Below are 18,265 nucleotides of genomic sequence, written 5' to 3' on the forward strand. Positions count from 1 at the left end.
AAGTAGGCAAAAGGATGGAAACAGCCAGTTTTACTCATTGAAAAGGGCTTAGTGTGGTAGCGTTGCCTCTATTTCCGGAAGGTGGAAGGTGGACAAAGGAATGGAAAGAAACTATCAACCTGGTAGCGTGGCCGAGTGGTCTAAGGCGCTGGATTTAGGCTCCAGTCTCTCTGGGGGCGTGGGTTCGAATCCCACCGCTGCCAGCTGTGGTTTTAATTACAGAGGCCCTGTGTGTACTCGATGAAGGTTCTGAAAACGTGGTGAGAGTACACTTTGCCTTTCAGCGGCCAGGTGCTCAGCCTATCTCCTTTCTGCTAAAGCAGTCAGACTGAGTCCTGCTCCCGGGGCACTGTTCTCCTCTGTGGTTAAGTGACTACCGAAAGTTTCATTGCTGACGATTTTAGTCAATCCTGTGTTGATCTGTTCTTCAGAATTCGCCTCAGACTTGCTGTGACAGCAACATTGCCGCAAGCCCTAACCTGCTAGGGATCTGGTTTGTTTTACGAAAAACAGGATTAGAATGCAGCTTTTCGCCCTAGTCAGCATCAGGGAGGCCTTTCCACCGGTCTTAGAGAGCCGGAGAGCGCAGGAGTGCAGGGTAGCGTGGCCGAGCGGTCCAAGGCGCTGGATTAAGGCTCCAGTCTCTTCGGGGGCGTGGGTTCGAATCCCACCGCTGCCAGTAGATGCTTTTGGAAGACTGCTGTGGCTGCGCAAAGTGATGCTGCGTGAACGTCCAAATTCAGCCGCTTTTACATTCCTTGCAATTCAGCCAAGTCGGTGCTGAAAGCCTGTCACGGCCTCTGCTCCTTCCTTACAGATGCACCGTGTTGAAGCAGGGACGTCAATAGTTTACAATCACAGTGAAGTTACTTCAAAACAGGAAAAATCGCTTGAATAAAATAACAGTGGAAAGCAATAAGTAGGCAAAAGGATGGAAACAGCCAGTTTTACTCATTGAAAAAAATAACAGTGGAAAGCAATAAGTAGGCAAAAGGATGGAAACAGCCAGTTTTACTCATTGAAAAGGGCTTAGTGTGGTAGCGTTGCCTCTATTTCCGGAAGGTGGAAGGTGGAAAAAGGAATGGAAAGAAACTATCAACCTGGTAGCGTGGCCGAGTGGTCTAAGGCGCTGGATTTAGGCTCCAGTCTCTCTGGGGGCGTGGGTTCGAATCCCACCGCTGCCAGCTGTGGTTTTAATTACAGAGGCCCTGTGTGTACTCGATGAAGGTTCTGAAAACGTGGTGAGAGTACACTTTGCCTTTCAGCGGCCAGGTGCTCAGCCTATCTCCTTTCTGCTAAAGCAGTCAGACTGAGTCCTGCTCCCGGGGCACTGTTCTCCTCTGTGGTTAAGTGACTACCGAAAGTTTCATTGCTGACGATTTTAGTCAATCCTGTGTTGATCTGTTCTTCAGAATTCGCCTCAGACTTGCTGTGACAGCAACATTGCCGCAAGCCCTAACCTGCTAGGGATCAGGTTTGTTTTACGAAAAACAGGATTAGAATGCAGCTTTTCGCCCTAGTCAGCATCAGGGAGGCCTTTCCATCGGTCTTAGCGAGCCGGAGAGCGCAGGAGTGCAGGGTAGCGTGGCCGAGCGGTCCAAGGCGCTGGATTAAGGCTCCAGTCTCTTCGGGGGCGTGGGTTCGAATCCCACCGCTGCCAGTAGATGCTTTTGGAAGACTGCTGTGGCTGCTCAAAGTGATGCTGCGTGAACGTCCAAATTCAGCCGCTTTTACATTCCTTGCAATTCAGCCAAGTCGGTGCTGAAAGCCTGTCACGGCCTCTGCTCCTTCCTTACAGATGCACCGTGTTGAAGCAGGGACGTCAATAGTTTACAATCACAGTGAAGTTACTTCAAAACAGGAAAAATCGCTTGAATAAAATAACAGTGGAAAGCAATAAGTAGGCAAAAGGATGGAAACAGCCAGTTTTACTCATTGAAAAAAATAACAGTGGAAAGCAATAAGTAGGCAAAAGGATGGAAACAGCCAGTTTTACTCATTGAAAAGGGCTTAGTGTGGTAGCGTTGCCTCTATTTCCGGAAGGTGGAAGGTGGAAAAAGGAATGGAAAGAAACTATCAACCTGGTAGCGTGGCCGAGTGGTCTAAGGCGCTGGATTTAGGCTCCAGTCTCTCTGGGGGCGTGGGTTCGAATCCCACCGCTGCCAGCTGTGGTTTTAATTACAGAGGCCCTGTGTGTACTCGATGAAGGTTCTGAAAACGTGGTGAGAGTACACTTTGCCTTTCAGCGGCCAGGTGCTCAGCCTATCTCCTTTCTGCTAAAGCAGTCAGACTGAGTCCTGCTCCCGGGGCACTGTTCTCCTCTGTGGTTAAGTGACTACCGAAAGTTTCATTGCTGACGATTTTAGTCAATCCTGTGTTGATCTGTTCTTCAGAATTCGCCTCAGACTTGCTGTGACAGCAACATTGCCGCAAGCCCTAACCTGCTAGGGATCAGGTTTGTTTTACGAAAAACAGGATTAGAATGCAGCTTTTCGCCCTAGTCAGCATCAGGGAGGCCTTTCCACCGGTCTTAGCGAGCCGGAGAGCGCAGGAGTGCAGGGTAGCGTGGCCGAGTGGTCCAAGGCGCTGGATTAAGGCTCCAGTCTCTTCGGGGGCGTGGGTTCGAATCCCACCGGTGCCAGTAGATGCTTTTGGAAGACTGCTGTGGCTGCTCAAAGTGATGCTGCGTGAACGTCCAAATTCAGCCGCTTTTACATTCCTTGCAATTCAGCCAAGTCGGTGCTGAAAGCCTGTCACGGCCTCTGCTCCTTCCTTACAGATGCACCGTGTTGAAGCAGGGACGTCAATAGTTTACAATCACAGTGAAGTTACTTCAAAACAGGAAAAATCGCTTGAATAAAATAACAGTGGAAAGCAATAAGTAGGCAAAAGGATGGAAACAGCCAGTTTTACTCATTGAAAAAAATAACAGTGGAAAGCAATAAGTAGGCAAAAGGATGGAAACAGCCAGTTTTACTCATTGAAAAGGGCTTAGTGTGGTAGCGTTGCCTCTATTTCCGGAAGGTGGAAGGCGGAAAAAGGAATGGAAAGAAACTATCAATCTGGTAGCGTGGCCGAGTGGTCTAAGGCGCTGGATTTAGGCTCCAGTCTCTCTGGGGGCGTGGGTTCGAATCCCACCGCTGCCAGCTGTGGTTTTAATTACAGAGGCCCTGTGTGTACTCGATGAAGTTTCTGAAAACGTGGTGAGAGTACACTTTGCCTTTCAGCGGCCAGGTGCTCAGCCTATCTCCTTTCTGCTAAAGCAGTCAGACTGAGTCCTGCTCCCGGGGCACTGTTCTCTGTGGTTAAGTCATTGCTGACGATTTTAGTCAATACTGTGTTGATCTGTTCTTCAGAACTCGCCTCAGACTTGCTGTGACAACAACATTGCCGCAAGCCCTAACCTGCTAGGGATCAGGTTTGTTTTACGAAAAACAGGATTAGAATGCAGCTTTTCGCCCTAGTCAGCATCAGGGAGGCCTTTCCACCGGTCTTAGCGAGCCGGAGAGCGCAGGAGTGCAGGGTAGCGTGGCCGAGCGGTCCAAGGCGCTGGATTAAGGCTCCAGTCTCTTCGGGGGCGTGGGTTCGAATCCCACCGCTGCCAGTAGATGCTTTTGGAAGACTGCTGTGGCTGCGCAAAGTGATGCTGCGTGAACGTCCAAATTCAGCCGCTTTTACATTCCTTGCAATTCAGCCAAGTCGGTGCTGAAAGCCTGTCACGGCCTCTGCTCCTTCCTTACAGATGCACCGTGTTGAAGCAGGGACGTCAATAGTTTACAATCACAGTGAAGTTACTTCAAAACAGGAAAAATCGCTTGAATAAAATAACAGTGGAAAGCAATAAGTAGGCAAAAGGATGGAAACAGCCAGTTTTACTCATTGAAAAAAATAACAGTGGAAAGCAATAAGTAGGCAAAAGGATGGAAACAGCCAGTTTTACTCATTGAAAAAAATAACAGTGGAAAGCAATAAGTAGGCAAAAGGATGGAAACAGCCAGTTTTACTCATTGAAAAGGGCTTAGTGTGGTAGCGTTGCCTCTATTTCCGGAAGGTGGAAGGCGGAAAAAGGAATGGAAAGAAACTATCAATCTGGTAGCGTGGCCGAGTGGTCTAAGGCGCTGGATTTAGGCTCCAGTCTCTCTGGGGGCGTGGGTTCGAATCCCACCGCTGCCAGCTGTGGTTTTAATTACAGAGGCCCTGTGTGTACTCGATGAAGGTTCTGAAAACGTGGTGAGAGTACACTTTGCCTTTCAGCGGCCAGGTGCTCAGCCTATCTCCTTTCTGCTAAAGCAGTCAGACTGAGTCCTGCTCCCGGGGCACTGTTCTCTGTGGTTAAGTCATTGCTGACGATTTTAGTCAATACTGTGTTGATCTGTTCTTCAGAACTCACCTCAGACTTGCTGTGACAGCAACATTGCCGCAAGCCCTAACCTGCTAGGGATCAGGTTTGTTTTACGAAAAACAGGATTAGAATGCAGCTTTTCGCCCTAGTCAGCATCAGGGAGGCCTTTCCACCGGTCTTAGCGAGCCGGAGAGCGCAGGAGTGCAGGGTAGCGTGGCCGAGCGGTCCAAGGCGCTGGATTAAGGCTCCAGTCTCTTCGGGGGCGTGGGTTCGAATCCCACCGCTGCCAGTAGATGCTTTTGGAAGACTGCTGTGGCTGCGCAAAGTGATGCTGCGTGAACGTCCAAATTCAGCCGCTTTTACATTCCTTGCAATTCAGCCAAGTCGGTGCTGAAAGCCTGTCACGGCCTCTGCTCCTTCCTTACAGATGCACCGTGTTGAAGCAGGGACGTCAATAGTTTACAATCACAGTGAAGTTACTTCAAAACAGGAAAAATCGCTTGAATAAAATAACAGTGGAAAGCAATAAGTAGGCAAAAGGATGGAAACAGCCAGTTTTACTCATTGAAAAAAATAACAGTGGAAAGCAATAAGTAGGCAAAAGGATGGAAACAGCCAGTTTTACTCATTGAAAAGGGCTTAGTGTGGTAGCGTTGCCTCTATTTCCGGAAGGTGGAAGGTGAAAATTTTAAGTGAAAATTTTAAGTGAAAATTTTAAGTGAAAGCGGTCCAAGGCGCTGGATTAAGGCTCCAGTCTCTTCGGGGTCGTGGGTTCGAATCCCACCGCTGCCAGTAGATGCTTTTGGAAGACTGCTGTGGCTGCGCAAAGTGATGCTGCGTGAACGTCCAAATTCAGCCGCTTTTACATTCCTTGCAATTCAGCCAAGTCGGTGCTGAAAGCCTGTCACGGCCTCTGCTCCTTCCTTACAGATGCACCGTGTTGAAGCAGGGACGTCAATAGTTTACAATCACAGTGAAGTTACTTCAAAACAGGAAAAATCGCTTGAATAAAATAACAGTGGAAAGCAATAAGTAGGCAAAAGGATGGAAACAGACAGTTTTACTCATTGAAAAAAATAACAGTGGAAAGCAATAAGTAGGCAAAAGGATGGAAACAGCCAGTTTTACTCATTGAAAAAAATAACAGTGGAAAGCAATAAGTAGGCAAAAGGATGGAAACAGCCAGTTTTACTCATTGAAAAGGGCTTAGTGTGGTAGCGTTGCCTCTATTTCCGGAAGGTGGAAGGCGGAAAAAGGAATGGAAAGAGACTATCAATTTGGTAGCGTGGCCTTGTGGTCTAAGGCGCTGGATTTAGGCTCCAGTCTCTCTGGGGGCGTGGGTTCGAATCCCACCGCTGCCAGCAGTGGTTTTAATTACAGAGGCCCTGTGTGTACTCGATGAAGGTTCTGAAAACGTGGTGAGAGTACACTTTGCCTTTCAGCGGCCAGGTGCTCAGCCTATCTCCTTTCTGCTAAAGCAGTCAGACTGAGTCCTGCTCCCGGGGCACTGTTCTCTGTGGTTAAGTCATTGCTGACGATTTTAGTCAATACTGTGTTGATCTGTTCTTCAGAACTCGCCTCAGACTTGCTGTGACAACAACATTGCCGCAAGCCCTAACCTGCTAGGGATCAGGTTTGTTTTACGAAAAACAGGATTAGAATGCAGCTTTTCGCCCTAGTCAGCATCAGGGAGGCCTTTCCACCGGTCTTAGCGAGCCGGAGAGCGCAGGAGTGCAGGGTAGCGTGGCCGAGCGGTCCAAGGCGCTGGACTAAGGCTCCAGTCTCTTCGGGGGCGTGGGTTCGAATCCCACCGCTGCCAGTAGATGCTTTTGGAAGACTGCTGTGGCTGCGCAAAGTGATGCTGCGTGAACGTCCAAATTCAGCCGCTTTTACATTCCTTGCAATTCAGCCAAGTCGGTGCTGAAAGCCTGTCACGGCCTCTGCTCCTTCCTTACAGATGCACCGTGTTGAAGCAGGGACGTCAATAGTTTACAATCACAGTGAAGTTACTTCAAAACAGGAAAAATCGCTTGAATAAAATAACAGTGGAAAGCAATAAGTAGGCAAAAGGATGGAAACAGCCAGTTTTACTCATTGAAAAAAATAACAGTGGAAAGCAATAAGTAGGCAAAAGGATGGAAACAGCCAGTTTTACTCATTGAAAAAAATAACAGTGGAAAGCAATAAGTAGGCAAAAGGATGGAAACAGCCAGTTTTACTCATTGAAAAGGGCTTAGTGTGGTAGCGTTGCCTCTATTTCCGGAAGGTGGAAGGCGGAAAAAGGAATGGAAAGAAACTATCAATCTGGTAGCGTGGCCGAGTGGTCTAAGGCGCTGGATTTAGGCTCCAGTCTCTCTGGGGGCGTGGGTTCGAATCCCACCGCTGCCAGCTGTGGTTTTAATTACAGAGGCCCTGTGTGTACTCGATGAAGGTTCTGAAAACGTGGTGAGAGTACACTTTGCCTTTCAGCGGCCAGGTGCTCAGCCTATCTCCTTTCTGCTAAAGCAGTCAGACTGAGTCCTGCTCCCGGGGCACTGTTCTCTGTGGTTAAGTCATTGCTGACGATTTTAGTCAATACTGTGTTGATCTGTTCTTCAGAACTCACCTCAGACTTGCTGTGACAGCAACATTGCCGCAAGCCCTAACCTGCTAGGGATCAGGTTTGTTTTACGAAAAACAGGATTAGAATGCAGCTTTTCGCCCTAGTCAGCATCAGGGAGGCCTTTCCACCGGTCTTAGCGAGCCGGAGAGCGCAGGAGTGCAGGGTAGCGTGGCCGAGCGGTCCAAGGCGCTGGATTAAGGCTCCAGTCTCTTCGGGGGCGTGGGTTCGAATCCCACCGCTGCCAGTAGATGCTTTTGGAAGACTGCTGTGGCTGCTCAAAGTGATGCTGCGTGAACGTCCAAATTCAGCCGCTTTTACATTCCTTGCAATTCAGCCAAGTCGGTGCTGAAAGCCTGTCACGGCCTCTGCTCCTTCCTTACAGATGCACCGTGTTGAAGCAGGGACGTCAATAGTTTACAATCACAGTGAAGTTACTTCAAAACAGGAAAAATCGCTTGAATAAAATAACAGTGGAAAGCAATAAGTAGGCAAAAGGATGGAAACAGCCAGTTTTACTCATTGAAAAAAATAACAGTGGAAAGCAATAAGTAGGCAAAAGGATGGAAACAGCCAGTTTTACTCATTGAAAAGGGCTTAGTGTGGTAGCGTTGCCTCTATTTCCGGAAGGTGGAAGGCGGAAAAAGGAATGGAAAGAGACTATCAATTTGGTAGCGTGGCCTTGTGGTCTAAGGCGCTGGATTTAGGCTCCAGTCTCTCTGGGGGCGTGGGTTCGAATCCCACCGCTGCCAGCAGTGGTTTTAATTACAGAGGCCCTGTGTGTACTCGATGAAGGTTCTGAAAACGTGGTGAGAGTACACTTTGCCTTTCAGCGGCCAGGTGCTCAGCCTATCTCCTTTCTGCTAAAGCAGTCAGACTGAGTCCTGCTCCCGGGGCACTGTTCTCCTCTGTGGTTAAGTGACTACCGAAAGTTTCATTGCTGACGATTTTAGTCAATCCTGTGTTGATCTGTTCTTCAGAATTCGCCTCAGACTTGCTGTGACAGCAACATTGCCGCAAGCCCTAACCTGCTAGGGATCAGGTTTGTTTTACGAAAAACAGGATTAGAATGCAGCTTTTCGCCCTAGTCAGCATCAGGGAGGCCTTTCCACCGGTCTTAGCGAGCCGGAGAGCGCAGGAGTGCAGGGTAGCGTGGCCGAGCGGTCCAAGGCGCTGGATTAAGGCTCCAGTCTCTTCGGGGGCGTGGGTTCGAATCCCACCTCTGCCAGTAGATGCTTTTGGAAGACTGCTGTGGCTGCTCAAAGTGATGCTGCGTGAACGTCCAAATTCAGCCGCTTTTACATTCCTTGCAATTCAGCCAAGTCGGTGCTGAAAGCCTGTCACGGCCTCTGCTCCTTCCTTACAGATGCACCGTGTTGAAGCAGGGACGTCAATAGTTTACAATCACAGTGAAGTTACTTCAAAACAGGAAAAATCGCTTGAATAAAATAACAGTGGAAAGCAATAAGTAGGCAAAAGGATGGAAACAGCCAGTTTTACTCATTGAAAAAAATAACAGTGGAAAGCAATAAGTAGGCAAAAGGATGGAAACAGCCAGTTTTACTCATTGAAAAAAATAACAGTGGAAAGCAATAAGTAGGCAAAAGGATGGAAACAGCCAGTTTTACTCATTGAAAAGGGCTTAGTGTGGTAGCGTTGCCTCTATTTCCGGAAGGTGGAAGGCGGAAAAAGGAATGGAAAGAAACTATCAATCTGGTAGCGTGGCCGAGTGGTCTAAGGTGCTGGATTTAGGCTCCAGTCTCTCTGGGGGCGTGGGTTCGAATCCCACCGCTGCCAGCTGTGGTTTTAATTACAGAGGCCCTGTGTGTACTCGATGAAGGTTCTGAAAACGTGGTGAGAGTACACTTTGCCTTTCAGCGGCCAGGTGCTCAGCCTATCTCCTTTCTGCTAAAGCAGTCAGACTGAGTCCTGCTCCCGGGGCACTGTTCTCTGTGGTTAAGTCATTGCTGACGATTTTAGTCAATACTGTGTTGATCTGTTCTTCAGAACTCACCTCAGACTTGCTGTGACAGCAACATTGCCGCAAGCCCTAACCTGCTAGGGATCAGGTTTGTTTTACGAAAAACAGGATTAGAATGCAGCTTTTCGCCCTAGTCAGCATCAGGGAGGCCTTTCCACCGGTCTTAGCGAGCCGGAGAGCGCAGGAGTGCAGGGTAGCGTGGCCGAGCGGTCCAAGGCGCTGGATTAAGGCTCCAGTCTCTTCGGGGGCGTGGGTTCGAATCCCACCGCTGCCAGTAGATGCTTTTGGAAGACTGCTGTGGCTGCTCAAAGTGATGCTGCGTGAACGTCCAAATTCAGCCGCTTTTACATTCCTTGCAATTCAGCCAAGTCGGTGCTGAAAGCCTGTCACGGCCTCTGCTCCTTCCTTACAGATGCACCGTGTTGAAGCAGGGACGTCAATAGTTTACAATCACAGTGAAGTTACTTCAAAACAGGAAAAATCGCTTGAATAAAATAACAGTGGAAAGCAATAAGTAGGCAAAAGGATGGAAACAGCCAGTTTTACTCATTGAAAAAAATAACAGTGGAAAGCAATAAGTAGGCAAAAGGATGGAAACAGCCAGTTTTACTCATTGAAAAGGGCTTAGTGTGGTAGCGTTGCCTCTATTTCCGGAAGGTGGAAGGTGGAAAAAGGAATGGAAAGAAACTATCAACCTGGTAGCGTGGCCGAGTGGTCTAAGGCGCTGGATTTAGGCTCCAGTCTCTCTGGGGGCGTGGGTTCGAATCCCACCGCTGCCAGCTGTGGTTTTAATTACAGAGGCCCTGTGTGTACTCGATGAAGGTTCTGAAAACGTGGTGAGAGTACACTTTGCCTTTCAGCGGCCAGGTGCTCAGCCTATCTCCTTTCTGCTAAAGCAGTCAGACTGAGTCCTGCTCCCGGGGCACTGTTCTCCTCTGTGGTTAAGTGACTACCGAAAGTTTCATTGCTGACGATTTTAGTCAATCCTGTGTTGATCTGTTCTTCAGAATTCGCCTCAGACTTGCTGTGACAGCAACATTGCCGCAAGCCCTAACCTGCTAGGGATCAGGTTTGTTTTACGAAAAACAGGATTAGAATGCAGCTTTTCGCCCTAGTCAGCATCAGGGAGGCCTTTCCACCGGTCTTAGCGAGCCGGAGAGCGCAGGAGTGCAGGGTAGCGTGGCCGAGTGGTCCAAGGCGCTGGATTAAGGCTCCAGTCTCTTCGGGGGCGTGGGTTCGAATCCCACCGGTGCCAGTAGATGCTTTTGGAAGACTGCTGTGGCTGCTCAAAGTGATGCTGCGTGAACGTCCAAATTCAGCCGCTTTTACATTCCTTGCAATTCAGCCAAGTCGGTGCTGAAAGCCTGTCACGGCCTCTGCTCCTTCCTTACAGATGCACCGTGTTGAAGCAGGGACGTCAATAGTTTACAATCACAGTGAAGTTACTTCAAAACAGGAAAAATCGCTTGAATAAAATAACAGTGGAAAGCAATAAGTAGGCAAAAGGATGGAAACAGCCAGTTTTACTCATTGAAAAAAATAACAGTGGAAAGCAATAAGTAGGCAAAAGGATGGAAACAGCCAGTTTTACTCATTGAAAAGGGCTTAGTGTGGTAGCGTTGCCTCTATTTCCGGAAGGTGGAAGGCGGAAAAAGGAATGGAAAGAAACTATCAATCTGGTAGCGTGGCCGAGTGGTCTAAGGCGCTGGATTTAGGCTCCAGTCTCTCTGGGGGCGTGGGTTCGAATCCCACCGCTGCCAGCTGTGGTTTTAATTACAGAGGCCCTGTGTGTACTCGATGAAGTTTCTGAAAACGTGGTGAGAGTACACTTTGCCTTTCAGCGGCCAGGTGCTCAGCCTATCTCCTTTCTGCTAAAGCAGTCAGACTGAGTCCTGCTCCCGGGGCACTGTTCTCTGTGGTTAAGTCATTGCTGACGATTTTAGTCAATACTGTGTTGATCTGTTCTTCAGAACTCGCCTCAGACTTGCTGTGACAACAACATTGCCGCAAGCCCTAACCTGCTAGGGATCAGGTTTGTTTTACGAAAAACAGGATTAGAATGCAGCTTTTCGCCCTAGTCAGCATCAGGGAGGCCTTTCCACCGGTCTTAGCGAGCCGGAGAGCGCAGGAGTGCAGGGTAGCGTGGCCGAGCGGTCCAAGGCGCTGGATTAAGGCTCCAGTCTCTTCGGGGGCGTGGGTTCGAATCCCACCGCTGCCAGTAGATGCTTTTGGAAGACTGCTGTGGCTGCGCAAAGTGATGCTGCGTGAACGTCCAAATTCAGCCGCTTTTACATTCCTTGCAATTCAGCCAAGTCGGTGCTGAAAGCCTGTCACGGCCTCTGCTCCTTCCTTACAGATGCACCGTGTTGAAGCAGGGACGTCAATAGTTTACAATCACAGTGAAGTTACTTCAAAACAGGAAAAATCGCTTGAATAAAATAACAGTGGAAAGCAATAAGTAGGCAAAAGGATGGAAACAGCCAGTTTTACTCATTGAAAAAAATAACAGTGGAAAGCAATAAGTAGGCAAAAGGATGGAAACAGCCAGTTTTACTCATTGAAAAGGGCTTAGTGTGGTAGCGTTGCCTCTATTTCCGGAAGGTGGAAGGTGGAAAAAGGAATGGAAAGAAACTATCAACCTGGTAGCGTGGCCGAGTGGTCTAAGGCGCTGGATTTAGGCTCCAGTCTCTCTGGGGGCGTGGGTTCGAATCCCACCGCTGCCAGCTGTGGTTTTAATTACAGAGGCCCTGTGTGTACTCGATGAAGGTTCTGAAAACGTGGTGAGAGTACACTTTGCCTTTCAGCGGCCAGGTGCTCAGCCTATCTCCTTTCTGCTAAAGCAGTCAGACTGAGTCCTGCTCCCGGGGCACTGTTCTCCTCTGTGGTTAAGTGACTACCGAAAGTTTCATTGCTGACGATTTTAGTCAATCCTGTGTTGATCTGTTCTTCAGAATTCGCCTCAGACTTGCTGTGACAGCAACATTGCCGCAAGCCCTAACCTGCTAGGGATCAGGTTTGTTTTACGAAAAACAGGATTAGAATGCAGCTTTTCGCCCTAGTCAGCATCAGGGAGGCCTTTCCACCGGTCTTAGCGAGCCGGAGAGCGCAGGAGTGCAGGGTAGCGTGGCCGAGTGGTCCAAGGCGCTGGATTAAGGCTCCAGTCTCTTCGGGGGCGTGGGTTCGAATCCCACCGGTGCCAGTAGATGCTTTTGGAAGACTGCTGTGGCTGCTCAAAGTGATGCTGCGTGAACGTCCAAATTCAGCCGCTTTTACATTCCTTGCAATTCAGCCAAGTCGGTGCTGAAAGCCTGTCACGGCCTCTGCTCCTTCCTTACAGATGCACCGTGTTGAAGCAGGGACGTCAATAGTTTACAATCACAGTGAAGTTACTTCAAAACAGGAAAAATCGCTTGAATAAAATAACAGTGGAAAGCAATAAGTAGGCAAAAGGATGGAAACAGCCAGTTTTACTCATTGAAAAAAATAACAGTGGAAAGCAATAAGTAGGCAAAAGGATGGAAACAGCCAGTTTTACTCATTGAAAAGGGCTTAGTGTGGTAGCGTTGCCTCTATTTCCGGAAGGTGGAAGGCGGAAAAAGGAATGGAAAGAAACTATCAATCTGGTAGCGTGGCCGAGTGGTCTAAGGCGCTGGATTTAGGCTCCAGTCTCTCTGGGGGCGTGGGTTCGAATCCCACCGCTGCCAGCTGTGGTTTTAATTACAGAGGCCCTGTGTGTACTCGATGAAGTTTCTGAAAACGTGGTGAGAGTACACTTTGCCTTTCAGCGGCCAGGTGCTCAGCCTATCTCCTTTCTGCTAAAGCAGTCAGACTGAGTCCTGCTCCCGGGGCACTGTTCTCTGTGGTTAAGTCATTGCTGACGATTTTAGTCAATACTGTGTTGATCTGTTCTTCAGAACTCGCCTCAGACTTGCTGTGACAACAACATTGCCGCAAGCCCTAACCTGCTAGGGATCAGGTTTGTTTTACGAAAAACAGGATTAGAATGCAGCTTTTCGCCCTAGTCAGCATCAGGGAGGCCTTTCCACCGGTCTTAGCGAGCCGGAGAGCGCAGGAGTGCAGGGTAGCGTGGCCGAGCGGTCCAAGGCGCTGGATTAAGGCTCCAGTCTCTTCGGGGGCGTGGGTTCGAATCCCACCGCTGCCAGTAGATGCTTTTGGAAGACTGCTGTGGCTGCGCAAAGTGATGCTGCGTGAACGTCCAAATTCAGCCGCTTTTACATTCCTTGCAATTCAGCCAAGTCGGTGCTGAAAGCCTGTCACGGCCTCTGCTCCTTCCTTACAGATGCACCGTGTTGAAGCAGGGACGTCAATAGTTTACAATCACAGTGAAGTTACTTCAAAACAGGAAAAATCGCTTGAATAAAATAACAGTGGAAAGCAATAAGTAGGCAAAAGGATGGAAACAGCCAGTTTTACTCATTGAAAAAAATAACAGTGGAAAGCAATAAGTAGGCAAAAGGATGGAAACAGCCAGTTTTACTCATTGAAAAAAATAACAGTGGAAAGCAATAAGTAGGCAAAAGGATGGAAACAGCCAGTTTTACTCATTGAAAAGGGCTTAGTGTGGTAGCGTTGCCTCTATTTCCGGAAGGTGGAAGGCGGAAAAAGGAATGGAAAGAAACTATCAATCTGGTAGCGTGGCCGAGTGGTCTAAGGCGCTGGATTTAGGCTCCAGTCTCTCTGGGGGCGTGGGTTCGAATCCCACCGCTGCCAGCTGTGGTTTTAATTACAGAGGCCCTGTGTGTACTCGATGAAGGTTCTGAAAACGTGGTGAGAGTACACTTTGCCTTTCAGCGGCCAGGTGCTCAGCCTATCTCCTTTCTGCTAAAGCAGTCAGACTGAGTCCTGCTCCCGGGGCACTGTTCTCTGTGGTTAAGTCATTGCTGACGATTTTAGTCAATACTGTGTTGATCTGTTCTTCAGAACTCACCTCAGACTTGCTGTGACAGCAACATTGCCGCAAGCCCTAACCTGCTAGGGATCAGGTTTGTTTTACGAAAAACAGGATTAGAATGCAGCTTTTCGCCCTAGTCAGCATCAGGGAGGCCTTTCCACCGGTCTTAGCGAGCCGGAGAGCGCAGGAGTGCAGGGTAGCGTGGCCGAGCGGTCCAAGGCGCTGGATTAAGGCTCCAGTCTCTTCGGGGGCGTGGGTTCGAATCCCACCGCTGCCAGTAGATGCTTTTGGAAGACTGCTGTGGCTGCGCAAAGTGATGCTGCGTGAACGTCCAAATTCAGCCGCTTTTACATTCCTTGCAATTCAGCCAAGTCGGTGCTGAAAGCCTGTCACGGCCTCTGCTCCTTCCTTACAGATGCACCGTGTTGAAGCAGGGACGTCAATAGTTTACAATCACAGTGAAGTTACTTCAAAACAGGAAAAATCGCTTGAATAAAATAACAGTGGAAAGCAATAAGTAGGCAAAAGGATGGAAACAGCCAGTTTTACTCATTGAAAAAAATAACAGTGGAAAGCAATAAGTAGGCAAAAGGATGGAAACAGCCAGTTTTACTCATTGAAAAGGGCTTAGTGTGGTAGCGTTGCCTCTATTTCCGGAAGGTGGAAGGTGAAAATTTTAAGTGAAAATTTTAAGTGAAAATTTTAAGTGAAAGCGGTCCAAGGCGCTGGATTAAGGCTCCAGTCTCTTCGGGGTCGTGGGTTCGAATCCCACCGCTGCCAGTAGATGCTTTTGGAAGACTGCTGTGGCTGCGCAAAGTGATGCTGCGTGAACGTCCAAATTCAGCCGCTTTTACATTCCTTGCAATTCAGCCAAGTCGGTGCTGAAAGCCTGTCACGGCCTCTGCTCCTTCCTTACAGATGCACCGTGTTGAAGCAGGGACGTCAATAGTTTACAATCACAGTGAAGTTACTTCAAAACAGGAAAAATCGCTTGAATAAAATAACAGTGGAAAGCAATAAGTAGGCAAAAGGATGGAAACAGACAGTTTTACTCATTGAAAAAAATAACAGTGGAAAGCAATAAGTAGGCAAAAGGATGGAAACAGCCAGTTTTACTCATTGAAAAAAATAACAGTGGAAAGCAATAAGTAGGCAAAAGGATGGAAACAGCCAGTTTTACTCATTGAAAAGGGCTTAGTGTGGTAGCGTTGCCTCTATTTCCGGAAGGTGGAAGGCGGAAAAAGGAATGGAAAGAGACTATCAATTTGGTAGCGTGGCCTTGTGGTCTAAGGCGCTGGATTTAGGCTCCAGTCTCTCTGGGGGCGTGGGTTCGAATCCCACCGCTGCCAGCTGTGGTTTTAATTACAGAGGCCCTGTGTGTACTCGATGAAGGTTCTGAAAACGTGGTGAGAGTACACTTTGCCTTTCAGCGGCCAGGTGCTCAGCCTATCTCCTTTCTGCTAAAGCAGTCAGACTGAGTCCTGCTCCCGGGGCACTGTTCTCCTCTGTGGTTAAGTGACTACCGAAAGTTTCATTGCTGACGATTTTAGTCAATCCTGTGTTGATCTGTTCTTCAGAATTCGCCTCAGACTTGCTGTGACAGCAACATTGCCGCAAGCCCTAACCTGCTAGGGATCAGGTTTGTTTTACGAAAAACAGGATTAGAATGCAGCTTTTCGCCCTAGTCAGCATCAGGGAGGCCTTTCCACCGGTCTTAGCGAGCCGGAGAGCGCAGGAGTGCAGGGTAGCGTGGCCGAGTGGTCCAAGGCGCTGGATTAAGGCTCCAGTCTCTTCGGGGGCGTGGGTTCGAATCCCACCGGTGCCAGTAGATGCTTTTGGAAGACTGCTGTGGCTGCTCAAAGTGATGCTGCGTGAACGTCCAAATTCAGCCGCTTTTACATTCCTTGCAATTCAGCCAAGTCGGTGCTGAAAGCCTGTCACGGCCTCTGCTCCTTCCTTACAGATGCACCGTGTTGAAGCAGGGACGTCAATAGTTTACAATCACAGTGAAGTTACTTCAAAACAGGAAAAATCGCTTGAATAAAATAACAGTGGAAAGCAATAAGTAGGCAAAAGGATGGAAACAGCCAGTTTTACTCATTGAAAAAAATAACAGTGGAAAGCAATAAGTAGGCAAAAGGATGGAAACAGCCAGTTTTACTCATTGAAAAGGGCTTAGTGTGGTAGCGTTGCCTCTATTTCCGGAAGGTGGAAGGCGGAAAAAGGAATGGAAAGAAACTATCAATCTGGTAGCGTGGCCGAGTGGTCTAAGGCGCTGGATTTAGGCTCCAGTCTCTCTGGGGGCGTGGGTTCGAATCCCACCGCTGCCAGCTGTGGTTTTAATTACAGAGGCCCTGTGTGTACTCGATGAAGTTTCTGAAAACGTGGTGAGAGTACACTTTGCCTTTCAGCGGCCAGGTGCTCAGCCTATCTCCTTTCTGCTAAAGCAGTCAGACTGAGTCCTGCTCCCGGGGCACTGTTCTCTGTGGTTAAGTCATTGCTGACGATTTTAGTCAATACTGTGTTGATCTGTTCTTCAGAACTCGCCTCAGACTTGCTGTGACAACAACATTGCCGCAAGCCCTAACCTGCTAGGGATCAGGTTTGTTTTACGAAAAACAGGATTAGAATGCAGCTTTTCGCCCTAGTCAGCATCAGGGAGGCCTTTCCACCGGTCTTAGCGAGCCGGAGAGCGCAGGAGTGCAGGGTAGCGTGGCCGAGCGGTCCAAGGCGCTGGATTAAGGCTCCAGTCTCTTCGGGGGCGTGGGTTCGAATCCCACCGCTGCCAGTAGATGCTTTTGGAAGACTGCTGTGGCTGCGCAAAGTGATGCTGCGTGAACGTCCAAATTCAGCCGCTTTTACATTCCTTGCAATTCAGCCAAGTCGGTGCTGAAAGCCTGTCACGGCCTCTGCTCCTTCCTTACAGATGCACCGTGTTGAAGCAGGGACGTCAATAGTTTACAATCACAGTGAAGTTACTTCAAAACAGGAAAAATCGCTTGAATAAAATAACAGTGGAAAGCAATAAGTAGGCAAAAGGATGGAAACAGCCAGTTTTACTCATTGAAAAAAATAACAGTGGAAAGCAATAAGTAGGCAAAAGGATGGAAACAGCCAGTTTTACTCATTGAAAAAAATAACAGTGGAAAGCAATAAGTAGGCAAAAGGATGGAAACAGCCAGTTTTACTCATTGAAAAGGGCTTAGTGTGGTAGCGTTGCCTCTATTTCCGGAAGGTGGAAGGCGGAAAAAGGAATGGAAAGAAACTATCAATCTGGTAGCGTGGCCGAGTGGTCTAAGGCGCTGGATTTAGGCTCCAGTCTCTCTGGGGGCGTGGGTTCGAATCCCACCGCTGCCAGCTGTGGTTTTAATTACAGAGGCCCTGTGTGTACTCGATGAAGGTTCTGAAAACGTGGTGAGAGTACACTTTGCCTTTCAGCGGCCAGGTGCTCAGCCTATCTCCTTTCTGCTAAAGCAGTCAGACTGAGTCCTGCTCCCGGGGCACTGTTCTCTGTGGTTAAGTCATTGCTGACGATTTTAGTCAATACTGTGTTGATCTGTTCTTCAGAACTCACCTCAGACTTGCTGTGACAGCAACATTGCCGCAAGCCCTAACCTGCTAGGGATCAGGTTTGTTTTACGAAAAACAGGATTAGAATGCAGCTTTTCGCCCTAGTCAGCATCAGGGAGGCCTTTCCACCGGTCTTAGCGAGCCGGAGAGCGCAGGAGTGCAGGGTAGCGTGGCCGAGCGGTCCAAGGCGCTGGATTAAGGCTCCAGTCTCTTCGGGGGCGTGGGTTCGAATCCCACCGCTGCCAGTAGATGCTTTTGGAAGACTGCTGTGGCTGCGCAAAGTGATGCTGCGTGAACGTCCAAATTCAGCCGCTTTTACATTCCTTGCAATTCAGCCAAGTCGGTGCTGAAAGCCTGTCACGGCCTCTGCTCCTTCCTTACAGATGCACCGTGTTGAAGCAGGGACGTCAATAGTTTACAATCACAGTGAAGTTACTTCAAAACAGGAAAAATCGCTTGAATAAAATAACAGTGGAAAGCAATAAGTAGGCAAAAGGATGGAAACAGCCAGTTTTACTCATTGAAAAAAATAACAGTGGAAAGCAATAAGTAGGCAAAAGGATGGAAACAGCCAGTTTTACTCATTGAAAAGGGCTTAGTGTGGTAGCGTTGCCTCTATTTCCGGAAGGTGGAAGGTGAAAATTTTAAGTGAAAATTTTAAGTGAAAATTTTAAGTGAAAGCGGTCCAAGGCGCTGGATTAAGGCTCCAGTCTCTTCGGGGTCGTGGGTTCGAATCCCACCACTGCCAGTAGATGCTTTTGGAAGACTGCTGTGGCTGCGCAAAGTGATGCTGCGTGAACGTCCAAATTCAGCCGCTTTTACATTCCTTGCAATTCAGCCAAGTCGGTGCTGAAAGCCTGT

General features: G+C 48.7%; 1 protein-coding gene and 34 non-coding genes across 37 annotated transcripts in view; all 35 read left to right on the forward strand.

Moving 5' to 3' along the window:
- The window catches only part of LOC127953344 (zinc finger protein 271-like), an 838,866-nt gene that overhangs the window by 188,890 nt on the left and 631,711 nt on the right, over positions 1–18,265 (forward strand). The gene's annotated exons all lie outside the window — the stretch shown is intronic.
- trnal-uag (transfer RNA leucine (anticodon UAG)) lies at positions 122–203 on the forward strand. Its single transcript has one exon. It is a non-coding gene; the product is annotated as a tRNA-Leu (tRNA).
- Positions 598–679, forward strand: trnal-aag (transfer RNA leucine (anticodon AAG)). Its single transcript has one exon. It is a non-coding gene; the product is annotated as a tRNA-Leu (tRNA).
- On the forward strand, positions 1,103–1,184 carry trnal-uag (transfer RNA leucine (anticodon UAG)). The gene has a single exon. It is a non-coding gene; the product is annotated as a tRNA-Leu (tRNA).
- Positions 1,579–1,660, forward strand: trnal-aag (transfer RNA leucine (anticodon AAG)). Its single transcript has one exon. It is a non-coding gene; the product is annotated as a tRNA-Leu (tRNA).
- Positions 2,084–2,165, forward strand: trnal-uag (transfer RNA leucine (anticodon UAG)). The gene has a single exon. It is a non-coding gene; the product is annotated as a tRNA-Leu (tRNA).
- trnal-aag (transfer RNA leucine (anticodon AAG)) lies at positions 2,560–2,641 on the forward strand. Its single transcript has one exon. It is a non-coding gene; the product is annotated as a tRNA-Leu (tRNA).
- On the forward strand, positions 3,065–3,146 carry trnal-uag (transfer RNA leucine (anticodon UAG)). Its single transcript has one exon. It is a non-coding gene; the product is annotated as a tRNA-Leu (tRNA).
- trnal-aag (transfer RNA leucine (anticodon AAG)) lies at positions 3,523–3,604 on the forward strand. The gene has a single exon. It is a non-coding gene; the product is annotated as a tRNA-Leu (tRNA).
- On the forward strand, positions 4,092–4,173 carry trnal-uag (transfer RNA leucine (anticodon UAG)). The gene has a single exon. It is a non-coding gene; the product is annotated as a tRNA-Leu (tRNA).
- Positions 4,550–4,631, forward strand: trnal-aag (transfer RNA leucine (anticodon AAG)). The gene has a single exon. It is a non-coding gene; the product is annotated as a tRNA-Leu (tRNA).
- trnal-uag (transfer RNA leucine (anticodon UAG)) lies at positions 5,622–5,703 on the forward strand. Its single transcript has one exon. It is a non-coding gene; the product is annotated as a tRNA-Leu (tRNA).
- Positions 6,080–6,161, forward strand: trnal-aag (transfer RNA leucine (anticodon AAG)). Its single transcript has one exon. It is a non-coding gene; the product is annotated as a tRNA-Leu (tRNA).
- Positions 6,649–6,730, forward strand: trnal-uag (transfer RNA leucine (anticodon UAG)). Its single transcript has one exon. It is a non-coding gene; the product is annotated as a tRNA-Leu (tRNA).
- trnal-aag (transfer RNA leucine (anticodon AAG)) lies at positions 7,107–7,188 on the forward strand. The gene has a single exon. It is a non-coding gene; the product is annotated as a tRNA-Leu (tRNA).
- On the forward strand, positions 7,612–7,693 carry trnal-uag (transfer RNA leucine (anticodon UAG)). Its single transcript has one exon. It is a non-coding gene; the product is annotated as a tRNA-Leu (tRNA).
- Positions 8,088–8,169, forward strand: trnal-aag (transfer RNA leucine (anticodon AAG)). Its single transcript has one exon. It is a non-coding gene; the product is annotated as a tRNA-Leu (tRNA).
- On the forward strand, positions 8,657–8,738 carry trnal-uag (transfer RNA leucine (anticodon UAG)). Its single transcript has one exon. It is a non-coding gene; the product is annotated as a tRNA-Leu (tRNA).
- On the forward strand, positions 9,115–9,196 carry trnal-aag (transfer RNA leucine (anticodon AAG)). Its single transcript has one exon. It is a non-coding gene; the product is annotated as a tRNA-Leu (tRNA).
- On the forward strand, positions 9,620–9,701 carry trnal-uag (transfer RNA leucine (anticodon UAG)). Its single transcript has one exon. It is a non-coding gene; the product is annotated as a tRNA-Leu (tRNA).
- On the forward strand, positions 10,096–10,177 carry trnal-aag (transfer RNA leucine (anticodon AAG)). Its single transcript has one exon. It is a non-coding gene; the product is annotated as a tRNA-Leu (tRNA).
- On the forward strand, positions 10,601–10,682 carry trnal-uag (transfer RNA leucine (anticodon UAG)). The gene has a single exon. It is a non-coding gene; the product is annotated as a tRNA-Leu (tRNA).
- trnal-aag (transfer RNA leucine (anticodon AAG)) lies at positions 11,059–11,140 on the forward strand. Its single transcript has one exon. It is a non-coding gene; the product is annotated as a tRNA-Leu (tRNA).
- Positions 11,564–11,645, forward strand: trnal-uag (transfer RNA leucine (anticodon UAG)). Its single transcript has one exon. It is a non-coding gene; the product is annotated as a tRNA-Leu (tRNA).
- Positions 12,040–12,121, forward strand: trnal-aag (transfer RNA leucine (anticodon AAG)). The gene has a single exon. It is a non-coding gene; the product is annotated as a tRNA-Leu (tRNA).
- Positions 12,545–12,626, forward strand: trnal-uag (transfer RNA leucine (anticodon UAG)). Its single transcript has one exon. It is a non-coding gene; the product is annotated as a tRNA-Leu (tRNA).
- On the forward strand, positions 13,003–13,084 carry trnal-aag (transfer RNA leucine (anticodon AAG)). The gene has a single exon. It is a non-coding gene; the product is annotated as a tRNA-Leu (tRNA).
- Positions 13,572–13,653, forward strand: trnal-uag (transfer RNA leucine (anticodon UAG)). Its single transcript has one exon. It is a non-coding gene; the product is annotated as a tRNA-Leu (tRNA).
- Positions 14,030–14,111, forward strand: trnal-aag (transfer RNA leucine (anticodon AAG)). The gene has a single exon. It is a non-coding gene; the product is annotated as a tRNA-Leu (tRNA).
- Positions 15,102–15,183, forward strand: trnal-uag (transfer RNA leucine (anticodon UAG)). The gene has a single exon. It is a non-coding gene; the product is annotated as a tRNA-Leu (tRNA).
- On the forward strand, positions 15,578–15,659 carry trnal-aag (transfer RNA leucine (anticodon AAG)). Its single transcript has one exon. It is a non-coding gene; the product is annotated as a tRNA-Leu (tRNA).
- trnal-uag (transfer RNA leucine (anticodon UAG)) lies at positions 16,083–16,164 on the forward strand. The gene has a single exon. It is a non-coding gene; the product is annotated as a tRNA-Leu (tRNA).
- On the forward strand, positions 16,541–16,622 carry trnal-aag (transfer RNA leucine (anticodon AAG)). The gene has a single exon. It is a non-coding gene; the product is annotated as a tRNA-Leu (tRNA).
- Positions 17,110–17,191, forward strand: trnal-uag (transfer RNA leucine (anticodon UAG)). Its single transcript has one exon. It is a non-coding gene; the product is annotated as a tRNA-Leu (tRNA).
- On the forward strand, positions 17,568–17,649 carry trnal-aag (transfer RNA leucine (anticodon AAG)). The gene has a single exon. It is a non-coding gene; the product is annotated as a tRNA-Leu (tRNA).

The sequence above is a fragment of the Carassius gibelio genome, chromosome B3, assembly GCF_023724105.1.
Source record: "Carassius gibelio isolate Cgi1373 ecotype wild population from Czech Republic chromosome B3, carGib1.2-hapl.c, whole genome shotgun sequence".
In the NCBI taxonomy this organism is placed as follows: domain Eukaryota; kingdom Metazoa; phylum Chordata; class Actinopteri; order Cypriniformes; family Cyprinidae; genus Carassius; species Carassius gibelio.